General features: G+C 41.7%; 1 protein-coding gene across 3 annotated transcripts in view; it reads right to left on the bottom strand.

The window, feature by feature from the left end:
- The window catches only part of LINGO2 (leucine rich repeat and Ig domain containing 2), a 569,661-nt gene that overhangs the window by 176,912 nt on the left and 378,403 nt on the right, over positions 1-14,346 (bottom strand). For 2 of the 3 annotated variants that reach the window (XM_082204894.1, XM_082204895.1), the window contains one exon: positions 1,424-1,583. The gene's annotated coding sequence lies outside the window, so the exon portion shown is untranslated. Of the gene's footprint in view, positions 1-1,423; positions 1,584-4,855; positions 4,987-14,346 lie in introns of those variants that run through there. The other variant, XM_082204896.1, reaches the window with a different exon arrangement.

Below are 14,346 nucleotides of genomic sequence, written 5' to 3'. Positions count from 1 at the left end.
TGCATCCGATGTTACAACATATTTGGAGTAAACCAATAGAAATTAATGGGCATGATTAACTTAGGCCCATTATTTTCAAAGTGTCTATTCTTGGGGTAAAACTAGGTTTGATACAATCCAAAGGATCTCTTTCTGAAATCTTTTACACAGATGAAATTTTAAACCTGCCCATATTCTTTCCCAAGCTCTTTATTTTGCACTAGATTCTCTCCTCCTATTGCTATTCCATTTCTTTCCCAATGCCCCACAGTAATGTCTTTTTGTTGTTGTTGTTTAGTCGTCTAAGTCATGTTCGACTCTCCGTGACCCCATGAACCAGAGCATGCCTTGGAAACTCTCACTTTCTTCTCAAAGCTTCTCCTTTTTTATGTCCATTGCGTTTTCTTGCCAAAATACTGGAGTGATTTGCCAGTTCCTTCTCCAATGTCCTTTTAGATTTGGCTAAATAATGCCCTGTCCACTCTAAATACTGCCTATGTACTTACGTATATGCACTTTAATATTTCCATAATAAACTCAGGTTTCCTAGCTTATTTGTAATCTTCTCGCCTTCACAGCAGAACTGTAGATTAAAGATCCAAATGTGGCATTCATATATATCTGTGTAATACATTACACGTACAGACAAGGACACATGGTAACACTTTGATTCTTGGAATCTTAGAAATTTTCTGAAATATCCTCATCATGAAATCACAAAATCCTTCCGGTTTTCAAAGCGCTTTCCCCTGCCCCATGGGATAAAAACTGATAAATGTTTAACATTGTGGTGCTATAATAACCATGCTTATTTGAAAGTGACCTCAGGATTTCTCTTGTGGAATGTTTTAATATTTGAGGGCAAGGAGATGGCAGAGAATGGAGCGAGAGGCACTGACAAGGGAGAACATAAGAGAAATTGGTACCTTTCAATTTTACAAGAGAGGAAAGAACGCTATTTGGTAATAGTGAATCTGAAATTGAAATGCGCTTTCCACATCTGTGTTTGTACAAAGGCAGTTTGACGAGGATATAAAAAGAACACAAATGTGATTGCTTCTGCAAGTATTCTAACCTGGCAAATCTAATACTTTTTTTTAAATGGCTAAACGAGTATTTACCTTGTCATCGCCTGAGTGAGACAGTAAATATAATGTCTGTCTGCTCCATTCTGCCATTCTGGGTTATGTGATTAATTTTATTATACCTTTTTATGTGTGTTTTCTTTTTAACCTTTGTGCAGCTCAAGAAGAGAAGGATCCATTAAACTACACATGCTTGTCTGAGATCTCACAGTAAAAGAACAACTTTTATGTCAAGCCATCTGCTGCACCGATACAGCAAAGAAACTGAAAAACAATATGCAACAGAATCACCAGCCAAAGTTCCTTTCTTTAAAGCCTTATGAAGATACCACGAAGGCAACAAGTACCATGGGCCTTACCTGTTATACTGTCTTTAAAAGTCCGGTCCTTGTTGCTGACCATACAAAGCTCTTGGCCACTGGTTAAAATCAAAGTGGAGTATTCGATCATGATAATCCCAATGCGTCATGGATGACAGACTGTCTCATGGCACCACGTTCCAGCTGCTTGAAACAAACCCTTCAAAACAACAACAATGGCAACAAAACATGACACATGTATTTCATTTTAATTGAAACATAGCGAACCATATCCAAAGACTAGGAGGCACCCCACTTAATCAATAAGAGCATCATAAAGAAGGCAAAAAGATATATTGACACATCAAAGCTTTGTGGAACACATAAAGGCATTTTATTCTGTGTAGTTGCTACTTGTTACAGTTCTATTAAAAATGTAAGAATTAATTAAAAATTATCATTAAAAGCGAATGCTCCACCAGGATTCTCCTGCAAGAACAGAGCTCCTCTGGAGATCTCCTGCTGAAGTAAAGCAAAGCAAAGTTCGTTTTAAAGAGTTGAGATCTAAGAAGCAGGTCTCAGGTAGAGAGAAGGGTATAGCTTTTCAAAATGTCCCCTTACACATTGCCAGCTAATAAAAAATATTTTGTGAGCATACAATAAAATGATTCAAGATTCTAGCACTGAGTATAGCTTTAAAATCAAGGACATTGATATGAGAGGCTAGCACCACCCACTGCACTTTGGGAAATGTAGCTGTGCAAGTATTTGCATACCTGTCAGTGTCCAAACTGCTCATATCTATCCAATTCACTTACTTGCACTGCTCTGTGTGAACTGCAGTCATGCAGCACACAGAAAACAAAACAAATTTGGACTTTGCAGAGGATTCAGACGATGACTACAACGGTGCCGTGCATTAAAATTAAATTTAATAAATGATTAAATGTTAGGCATTGGGAAATGATAACACGGTAACATTTGTAAATAAATAACATATGCATATTGAAATAAAAAGTATGTGCACATTGAACAGTTGCTGAACTAAAAAAAATTACTAGGTGTTTCTTAACAATAACATAAAAGTTGCATGCATTGTGTAAAATTACATAAAATGTGCTTACACTGAAATCCGTCTAACTGTAATAGCATTGTTAGGCAAACTAAGGCCTTCTAAATCCGGCCTGCGAACAGTCCAGGAATCAGCGTGTTTTTACATGAGTAGAATGTGTCCTTTTATTTAAAATGCATCTCTGGGTTATTTGTGGGGCATAGGGATTCATTCATTTCCCCCAAAAAATATAGTCCCCCCCCCCACAAGGTCTGAGGGACAGTAGACTGGCCCCCTGCTGAAAACGTTTGCTGACCCCTATATCAAAATTAATTTATTCATATTATGACTTAGAGGAAAGGTAAAAGAGATCCCTACAATTGTGTAATACACTTCAAATACATATCTAGTTAAAGTCATGTATTATATTGAATATAAACGAGGGGAAAAACTTTTCTTGATATATGGCTTGTAGCACAAATATGATAATGGATGAGGACATTATTACAATTTGTTATTTGTAAGAAAATTTATTAGGTTTCCAAAGCAGTTCTAAAAATTTAATTTTTTGTTCACACATATAGCTTAAATTAGTAAACAGAGGGGTGAGGAAAGCTTTAGCCCTTTCAATGACACCGTAAAAAGCTTAAGCAATCATTCAGAAGAGGCTATCACATGAAATTACAATCCAGAGACATACAGCTTTCAAGAAATCATAATTCAGTTTTGCCAGTTTATCAGATACTAAAATGTTCAGCTCTCAGTCCATGGACTTAACATGATGTCTGGTGTGATGTAGGTGGGTGTGGCTTGGAGGAAATGACCTCATTGGCCAAATTAGGACCACTACTGGCAAATTAGGACCTCTGTGAGGCAAAGGTCACACACTGCTGATGAAGAGGTCAAACGTTACACCATTTCTTTAGGTTGATCGGAAGCATATGAACACTGGATCTCTGATGTTTCCTTTCTGCAAACACGACAACTATTACTGAGTGACTTCCCGGGGGAAACAGTTCATTATCTGTACTTATTTTCCACTTACTGTTTCTTAAATTTTTTCGTGGAAGACATAACCAAGAAAGAACTATAAATCAAAGCAAAAGCAATCATGGACGTTTTTGCACAGCGTGAGTTGCATAGGTTGCAAAATCGTAAACAGAGTAATATCTGCTAGGAAACTAACAGAAGTCAGTTTGTAAACAAGAAAATGCTTCTTTCTTTCATTGGGCAAACTATTACTCTTAGACACAAGAGTGGAAAGAAAATATGCATCATAGTTCAAGGGAGCCAAAATTTCTCAGAAGACAACCCTGAACATAAACTTATATAGAGTCTTCCTAAAACACTATCATTGGGGACTGTGGTTGAATATATGGAGTAAAACATTCCATAGAGCCACCATACAAAAAGTCCCTGTCCCTTGTATTCAGCAGCCTGGGCTCCCTTCCTATTAACTGAGCATTTTCCAGACCTCATCCTCAAAAGATGGCATCTCTTAAGAGCTGGATCAGATCTAAAAGGAACTAGGTTTTCTAAGCTAATGGATATATGCACCCATTGATCATGGGGGTTATCCTAAATTCTCATGACGAGATTGTATCAAATGGAATGTTGCAGTGTTCCATTTTAAAACCCAGGTATCCACACATGACATCAAACCCAGGTAGAAAGAAAAATATGGGAATATGGAGGGGTGAGAATGCACATGTTCCCATAGCTCACCTCCAATCCCTACTTCTAGTTCCAGTTTGACATCTGAACAAGTTTCTGATCAATGCCCTCCAACCCACGCCCTTACACTAACAGCTAAAACCATATCAGATTTTTGGGTAATCCTTTGAAGAGCATTCCCGTATTTCACCAATAATGGCTTAAGTGTACGGTGGGTCCTTCTCCTCCATCAAAAATGCTACACATGAAAACATTTCATTCTGCATAAGAATTGTGTCATATTGGATGTCTGTCTTCACTGAACTGTGGTTACACACTGCATAACATTTCCTCCAGATCTAGCTGCCTTTTTTGAAGTCATAGAAGCCTATCTGACCAATCAAATAATAGAGATGGAGTAAGCACAGCTTGTGGATGTTAGCCAGAAATGAAATGAACCATCCTATCCATCCACCCCCCTTCCAGGTGATGGATATTTCATCACTTGTATCAACAACAGTTAACAGCACATCAATTATAAGACTAAAATATTATGTAAGAACTTGCAGCTAGTTCCATGCATAGGATGATGAAAGATGGTATCTTAAATTCTCTTTGAGATCTGAAGCATTTTCTTACCTTAAAACCTATCAGAAAAGTATTCTAAACGAACACAAATGCACACATACTCAAGTTCATCTTTACCTATTAGCTTACTGCCAGGCTTGAGCTCAGCAGAAGCAAACTGATGAGTTTTCCTTTCTCAAAATAATCCTTGTGATACATACGGTTCGGTTTCAAGGCCTGCTATTTCCAGCTGACCATGAGACGTTGCAGAATACAGAGGCTTCTTCGGTCCATGCAAAAAGCAAATATCTTGCAGCTCGCAGTGTAATATTTCAAAGCAACTGTTCCACACAGCAAACAGCAACATGCTGTTTTACTTCCTTTCCTGCACCAGAAGTTGCTGCAGCAGTTAACCAAGGAAGCTATTGTTTCCAAATAAATGGTGAGTCATTTTTCTGTCATCCATTAAATCACCAAGTCATACTCATTGTATGGGGCTTAAACTCTTCATACATGGGGACATGGGGGAATATAAAGTCTGTACTTCTGTTGATTACTCAGTGCCTGAATCATTCTTAAGTAGACTGGACAAAGGACATGACAGTTTGCTATCTGGAACAGCCTTGCGTTCATGCGCTCATGTGCTAAAGACAACTTGAAGAGAGAGACTGTACAGAAGTGTTTATATGCTAATGCTAGAAGTCTCCAAGCCAAGATGGATGAATGCTTGGTCTTAGAGGATGGTTTTGATATAGCGAGCATAACAGAAACATGGTGGAAAGAAGGGAACTAGTAGGACTTGATTATCTAAGGATATAAGACTCTATAGGAAGAACAGAGAAGGGCAGCTGTTAAGGAGAAGGGAGGTGGTGTTAACTATGTATGTCAAAGAAGGCACTGAGTCCAGTAAGATAGAAATCCAAAAAGAGGCAGGCTCCTCCACAGAATTGTTGTGGGTGGCCATACTGGGCCCCAACAGTACTTTAGTGCTGAGAACATGCTATTGTCCCCCTGATTAGAATGCTTTGGGAGATCTTGAGATGAAGACTTAAATCAAGGAAACATCCAAATGAGAAAATTTAGAAATGGGCGACTTGTAAATTTCCAATTGACCAGAAAATCCAACATGGTCACGTTTGATTTCAAAAGAGGAAACTTCCCAGAATGAGAGGACTGGTAAATAGGAAGTTGAAAAGTCAACTCAAGAGAGTCCACACTTCTCACCAGGCCAGCTCTGTATCCTGCTTGATCTTCTGCGTGGCTGAATTGTACCTGAACCGTGATAAATCATCTTGCTTTCCTGAATGGAGGGAGGTGTACGGGTAGAAACCTGTGATGCTAGTCTGCATAAGAGACACATCCACTGCACTGCCTACTTTTGCCTCTAGCTCCCATCCACCAAGGGACGCTGGTGGTGCTGTGATCTAAACCACTGAGCCTCTTGTGCTTGCCGATCGGAAGGTCGGCGGTTTGAATCCCTGCGGCAGGGTGCGCTCCGGTTGCTCGGTCCCAGCTCCTGCCAACCTAGCAGTTCGAAAGCACACCAGTGCAAATAGATAAATAGGTACCGCTCCGGCGGGAAGGTAAACAGTGTTTCCATGCGCTGCTCTGGTTTCGGTGTTCCATTGCACCAGAAGTGGCTTAGTCATGCTGGCCACATAACCCAGAAAAACTGTCTGCAGACAAACACCGGCTCCCTCGGCCTGTAAAGCGAGATGAACGCTGCAATCCCAGAGTCGTCTACGACTAGACTTAACTGTCAGGGGTCCTTTACCTTTTACCCATCCCCCAATGATATGAGAAACCTGGAAGTTTTCCAAAGGAATGTGGCCTTCAGATTTACAAAGGTTCCCCAACCCTAGTATACACTACCAAGACTTCCAGGTGTGAAGTGAATCCCATGGCTTGCTATACTGGTAATTGACGCATAACCACATGTTTCTTTAGAAATGTTAAGAACTTTACCTACTAGAAATGTTTAGAAAACTTGTTATCACCACACAAATATTTATCATCATCATTATCTACATGGAGGTACGAAGCCATCAAGTACCCCGGACAACCTATACATGAAAATAACTCAACATTCTGTTGCTATGCTATTACTGAGCCTGTTTATTTTATTATATTGTAAACTACACAAAGTTGCTGTTGGTACATATTATGTGTCGAGTTGCTCTGTAACACTAATTGTACATCTTACTATGTTCATCCATGTTATTTTTTTTATGTGTTTATGTGTTTAAAAAATCTTAGTAGGAAGCCCCATTGCCTGGATTTCTTTTTATTAAGAAACCCCAACAATGTCCCAAGTCCCTTAAGTCAACACAAGCCCTACAAGAATATACTGTAGGAAAGTTTTACTCTTAAAAAACCAAAACAAAATCCGGACCGGTCTCATTTTATTTTGCGGCCAAAACATTAGGAGGATGTATAATGCAGGGATTCAGAATCTGGTGAAATATGAGCATATCTGTTGAGCTATGGCAGAGATTAATCTTTGTTATGCTCTCAGATCCAAGCAAACTACTTTCCAAAAACCAAACCTAGAAGGAATCTTATTTCCTGTCTCCCCTATTTTCTATTTTCCCATTTTCTCTCTGGAGTTCATAAGACAATGAAATCACTTTAGACTGAGAATTGTTTTAACTTCTTTGTTACTGAGAAGAATCTTCTAGCCTCTAACTACTTCTTCATCCCCAGGCTAGCTTTCTACTTCTTCTCTCCCTTTATTTACAGGACCCCTTTATGGAAACTGCTGGGAACTTCAGAAACATCTGTAAAACAAGGGAGGGGAAAGACTTCTCCCCTCCTCTTCACCTGGGAATGGTGCTTTGTGTGTCAGGGAGTGGCTGGACACTGATGAGTGATGGTTGGATACTGATGAGGGAGCACTGGGCGAAGGGGGGGGGGGTTGGAAAAAAGGATCAGAGATCTTGGGAAGCCAGGAGACAAGAGTCAGTGACAGGAGAAGCTGCAGGTTTGGAAAATGCAGAAGAACAGGTGCAACAGCAACAACAACCCAAGTGACAGTTTAAGAATATCCCTAATGGGAAAGAATGGGCAGATCTTGTGTGCATCTATCACATACAATTCATAGCTGTCAACCGTCCCTTATTTGGTGGGAAAGTCCCTTATCCCAGCGCCGTGTTCCGCTGCTGTCCCTTATTGATGATGTCTCTTAAATTTCCTGGGTTTCAAAGGAAGCAGCTCCTCTCCCTCCCTCCCTGCCGGCCAGGGAGGAGGGAGGCTCCAACTGTGTTGCTTGGCTGCGTTGCTCACCCAATAAGGAGTCTAAGAACAACTGGGGGGGGGTGGAGCTTGCATGCCTTGTGCCGATCAAATCGGCCATGTTGCCTGGGGACTCGCCTTTGCTCAGTGCTTCCCAGCGGAGAGGTGACAGTTGTTTTCCTTGCTGCATCCCCTTTGCCGGGTTGCTGCGCTGTGGGAACCACCGCTTGAGGCTTTGTTTGGCTGCTGGCTGGGCTTTCTGCCTTTGGCTCGGAGGGGCTCAGAAGTTGAACATACCTGTGCTGGGAAAATCCCTTATTTTGGCTGCTGATCCCTTATTTTTGAGGCTGCTGGTCCCTTATTTTCAAATCTGTAAGTTGACAGCTATGATACAATTTCTAATATGTTCAAATTGGGAACATAGTTTCCATTGCCTGTCTACATTCAGGAAAATGGTACAGTGGTACCTTGGTTCCTGAATGGCTTAGTTGTCAAACAAATCGGCTCCCGAATGCTGTAAACCTGGAAGTAAGGGTTTCCGATTTGCTCCTGCAGCCAAGAAGCTCCTGCAGCAAATCAGAAGCCGTGCCTTGAACGGTTTTGGGAGTTGAATGGACACCCGGAATGGATTAGGTTTGAGAACCAAGGTGACACTGTATTGTTACTCAGTTACGGCAATGAGATTGCCCTCCTGCACCCAGTTATGCATTCTTAATCACATTGAATTAATGGAACTTAAGGGTAAATTATTTATTGTCCATTGGATTGGTGCTCAAGGCTTCTGTTTCTTGCTATTCTCATCCATCTGGGGGCTTGACATAGTCATGCTTTGGTCTTGGACCTACAGCGATTTTGATGAAAGTTACAGTAGTCAGCAAGCAAGCTCCAGATATACTTCTTCACACAAGTCAAGGTCAAGCAGCAGATGAGAAGGGAGTGTATTTTGCAATTGCTTAGCAACATAGGTCTCAGACGGAAGTGATGGGGCTCCTTTATACTCAGTTTCTCTAAATCTCTGTGTTCTAATCCCAAACCATGCAATTTGGTACTGTCAACCCAAACATGTAGCAGCCTCTCAGAGACTCAGACAGAAGGGTAGCATAAACTGGTCTTGAATACTTTAATTGGAGGCACCAGGGATTGAACCGGACACATCTCCCAGCTTCTGCTCTCTGAATTTGAAGGCTACAATTGCAGCTTCAACTAGGAATGCCAGAGGAATCCAATCTTTGCTAAATCTAGCTAACCTCCTGGCCTCATGTGCTGACTGGAACTTAGTTATCCTCCATATTTTGTACTTCCCCAATGTTCCAATGCAAGTTTCAGATGAAAACGGTCTCAAAATATGTTATCCAACCCATATTTCGAGAGAAAATTTAGATACATTTTGAGTCTACTTGTTTAGAAAAGCATATTTCATTATTACTATATTTAAACATAGGGCTTCATGCATATTTTTTTCTTTGAAATTTCTTAGCAGATTAGTGTGGAATCCGAATGGAATGGATTTATGGATTATTATATGCAAGGCTGGCACAGATAAGATAAAAGACTGATTCATCCATCCTTAAGCTATAAGATGTCATGGTCCAGGATTCAGATATAGGTTTAATAAACACCTATTCAGATGAGGAGAAGCGAGTGAAGGCACTTAAATGATTGTTCATCCTGGCCCTCATATGAAGGAGTCACATGAGAACACATCTATTAGAATCTTGCACAGAAACACTCCACCCCATCAATCGCTCATTCCTGTCACATTTTCCATTCTGATGATGACAATGAATTAGATTTTTGTTTCTCCCCTCTTCCTAAGGGTGCCCAGGGCAGAAAGTTATATACTGCTTGATTGTAACCAAACGTCTAAGTGGTTTACAAGAAATATTATAATTATCAATTTTTTAAAAAAACACACAAAAATAAGTATTTATTACCTTAGACTCTGTCAACCTGTCTGTCTCTGCTCCACCCTCTTCATACCTATTCTGGTCCTGAGAGACCAGAGGAGAGGGGAGCTGTTCACCGCAGGAGGGGGAGACCTACTGGCTTCTTCAGCAGTCTGCCTGATCGCTATCTCTTCACCCTCTTCCTCTCCAGCTTTCGCTTTTCTGATTCTGGGCTGCTCTCTGCCACAGCCTCTTCCTGCTCACCAAACCCTGTTGCCTCTTCAGTTTCCGACACCTCCTCCTCCCAGTCTGCTCCCTCTTCTTCCTCTGACCACTCATGGTCATCCCACCGCCAATCTGAGCCTTCTTCCCTTGCGGGTTCCTTCAGCTCAGGCATAGGCAAACTCAGCCTTCCAGATGTTTTGGGACTGCAACTCCCATCCTCCCTGACCACTGGTCCTGTTAGCTAAGGATGATGGGAGTTGTAGTCCCAAAACTTCTGGAAGGCTGAGTTTGCCTATGCTTGTCTTAGCTAGTGTCTCTCTCTCTCTACCCCCACTCCTCTGCATCCAGCCAGTCTGTGACAATCAGCCTCTCTGAGAAAGTGAGATATCTGAGAAAGTGAGATCTAATGAATCCTACAGCCCCTAGGATGCGCTCATAGGGACCATAGCATTGCAACATTGAAAAAAGCATTTAAAGACACATTTCCATGCAGATTTAAAATCATGGACTAATGCAGAAACAGAATGGTCTGATGAATGAGAATGTGTGAAAATTAAATGGACCAGAAATAGAAGGAGTTGGCCATCCCTATAGATAATACAAAAAGAACTAGTAAATTATGCATTGTATAAAGGGGGTGAATGTATTTGCTGTCATTAATTCCCTAAATGGATAATTTCAGGGTGATATGAGGGGAAATTAATAATTTTAATTGATTCTTACATAGCAAATGTGTGCTGTTGTGAACCGTGAAAGAACAAGCCACATTCCAGGCATTTTCAAATAATCCAGAGGCGGCATTTGCTTCACTGAGCACAATGGGAAGATCACCATATCTCAAAGAGTTAGTTGCACTATCTATAAAAACTGAAATTCCCCGAACTCCTCAACTGAAAACAATTAGCGGTGTAATAATGAAGGCATGCTTTTCACAATTACTATGGGATAATCACCAGGCTTGTTTTGTGACTGATGAAGAAAGATGCTGAATGGAAATTTAATCACTGGTTTCCTATCCTAGAGTGAGATGCCTAACGAGATCACATAATTACAGCCAAATGGATTTATATCTTTGGCTGATGCACAGTCATGATTACCTAAGGAAGGAAGCAGAATTTCATAAATCCAAAAATCAATAAGGGATGCTTTCAACATGTAAAGACAGACTTGTACATGAAGCCTTGGGAAAGCATAAACATACTGCTCAGAGAATCAGCTCTGTTATGCTGGGAGGAGAAGACAAATTGTCATGCATACATGCATTTATATATCTATAAATGGTGGTGTAGGGAACAATATGCATTAAAAAAATGAGGTTGACATATGCTATGTAAACTAGGGGTGCACACTGGCCCCCAAGATTTGTCTTGTACTTATGCTTTAAAAAAACCCCACAGTTGCTCTGTGCTCTGTCCGCTTCGATCTGTGATTGGTTTCTGAGCCACTCTGTGTAAAACAAAGCTATGTGTTGCTCTTCCTCTCTTACGGGGAATCTGAAAAAACAGTTACAGCCTTTTACCCTTTCAAGAGCAGTAGGTGAAATTGACATGACCAGTGCTCCTGCCAGAGTGGATTACACCTGCCAGATTGAAGGTCCAGGATTTTTGTGTGTGCAGGAAGGAAAAGGGATTCATTTTCTCTGCAATCCATATTAGGGCTGGCAAACTGGCACCAGCCACTTGGTGTTCGCCTGCCTTGTAGCAATCGTCACAACTTTTTAAGGTTTGGTGTTTAGGCACTGGAATAGCGATGTGTGGGGGAGGGGAGGTGTGGCCATCACCTGCCCCTCCATGGATAAGGGTATTCCGTTAAAGGAATCCGGGGTGTGTGGATCTTGTTCGAAGCATGGGGAGGGGCTAGGGCCATGCCACGACCCCAGCGGGAACCCAGGGGGGCTCAAGTCGACCCACATTGACGGGGCTCCCCCTACAGGTGGCTTACCCTTCCAGACTTCCTGCAAGGCAGGCAGGAGTCAGATATAGTCTGTTGATGCCAGTGCCTAGGCCAATATCGCTCACATTCTGTAACCCATAAAGTTGTGGCCTAAATTTTGCCCATTAACATTTACCTAAATTCTGTGAATTCTGTGTCCTTGTGTCTTTATTTTCCTGGGGGTGGCTTGGGGGTCTTGAAGTGCAAAAGGGATTCATTTTTCTCTGCAATCTATATTAGGGCAATACCTTTATTAGGCCAACAAGAACTCAAAACAACAACAACAACAACAAAACCATATTAATTTAACATTTTTAGGGAGGAGTAAGGGTGTGTCTTTTTCGCTTTCTTAAAATAAGTAAGAAGCGGTCATGTTGCGTGTATTCCTGCTTGCACATTTTTTAATATATATATTTAAAGAAAAAAGCCTTAGAAGCTGAGCTTTCAGAGGATGCTTATGTCAGGAAAGGACACCCTCCAAAAGCCATATCAAAGTGAGTCTGTCCTTAATGCTGTCTGCAGAGTCCCATATCTGGCCTATGCCTGGTTCTCTTCCCTGTTTAATTGACCTTTGTTGGCTACTGATTGTTGGGATGAAACCATGAAAGGCAAGCAGGACAAGATGGTGAGATACAGTGTATGGATCATGGCCACTGGCGGAGGAAGAGGAGTGTGGGGGGAGCGCACCGCCCCCGGCAGCGCGATCCTGGCAGGGTGCCATTGCAGCTGCCCCCTGCCTGCGCTGGGTGCCCCACCTCTGCAGGCAGTGCACCCCACCCCCAGGATGCGCGCCAGCCCTGCCCCGCCTGCTCTCCGCCCCCCAGTGCTGGAACATGAAGCTCTGCCACTTATCATGGCCTCCAGTTTTACAGGTTAGAATTCATTGTGTTGTTCTCATGTCCTGCTTGCAGACTCCCCATAGGCCAGAACGGGACGTTAGACGGGCCTTTGGCCTAAACCACCAGGACTCTTCTTACATATAATATAGGTAATTTGGTGTGCATTTATGCTTGTCTGTTGAGCACTTTGCACCAACATAGCGGATTATTTCGTTTATGCAGACTCAGATCTGATATCTAAGACTTCCAAGTTTATTCCCTTTAATGTCTCTTGGAAAGCAAGAGCTGGAAATACACGCACTAATAACATCTGTCTTCAAGGGTATCCAGATTGGGGGTATTAAAAAAAGAGAGAGAGAGAGCACAATGCAGGTACATAAGAATAGTGCAAATATAAAGTGTGCTCACCTTGGGTGATGCCGTGAATGAATAAACTGACAGCTTGCAAGTAAACAGATTTACATAGAGCCATCTCTAAAATCAATGATTTACTCCAATTGCACTCACAATATATATATATATGAATGATATTAAAATAATGACAATTAATCTAAAGTCTAAAGATGTAGACTACAATCTCACGGGATGTGTGCATAATACTATATTGTTGCAAGTCACCTTAAACACACACACATTGGGCAGACTAATCTATTCTTTAAGCTTCCTTCCATTATCACAGCCAAGATTTTTGTTGCTGCTATGAATGGACTTGGACCATCATTTGCAACAGAATTTCTGTTTTAGAGACAGCTGCTCCCATCTTAATTTCTGGCTTGCGAACTGGAAAGCCATGCCAAAGTCTGCCTCCCAATGGCACAGGAGACCATGATGTGTGAAACTAAGCACTTTGCTTTCTGTAGTTCCCTGCCCCTGCCATGGGCTACGCTGGGTTGGAGAGTATCTTCTGCTTAGGAATTATAAAAATCCCGGAACACAACACTCGCTTGCTTGCTGCCCTCCAACCTATTGCTCTTTGGGTCAGTTGGATAATCAGGGTTTTGCATCGTATTGGGTGCCAACGTAAGCAGAAATGGGCATCCCAATTTAGACAGCTACCCTCCAACTCTTGATGAGTTATACGGATGGTGAGGGGGAAGGGAAATCATGCCTAAATAGACTTCTGAGAGAAAGGAAAGGGGAATTTTTTTGTTGGAAAATCATTTAAATGCAATTGATCGTGTAGCCTAGTCTCAGAGGACAAATTCACAAGGGTATTAACAGTGACTACAGCATCATCACTCAGTGACTGTGATGTCATGTACTTACTCATGCAATACTAGTAACAGAGATCCATGTTACCTGAGATCACCTCAAATACCACTCCCTTTAGAGCAGCCTTTCTCAACCTGTGGATCCCCAGATGTTGTTGGACTACAACTCCCATCATCCCTGAGCTCTGGCCTTGCTAGCTAGGGGTGATGGGAGTTGTAGTCCAACAACATCTGGGGATCCACAGGTTGAGAAAGGCTGCTTTAGAGGCATCACATACATCCATGGCTATTTGTTGAGCCACATCACAGCCATCATGGCCATCATGTCCTAAAAGTCCTATCCACCAATCTAGTGAGTAAGACAAATGTGTGCTCTGAAAATAGAAGA

This window comes from Podarcis vaucheri (assembly GCF_965113315.1).
Source record: "Podarcis vaucheri genome assembly, chromosome: 17".
NCBI lineage: Eukaryota > Metazoa > Chordata > Lepidosauria > Squamata > Lacertidae > Podarcis > Podarcis vaucheri.
The sequence above is the reverse complement of the archived record's forward strand: the minus strand, read 5'-3'. Positions and strand labels throughout refer to the sequence as shown.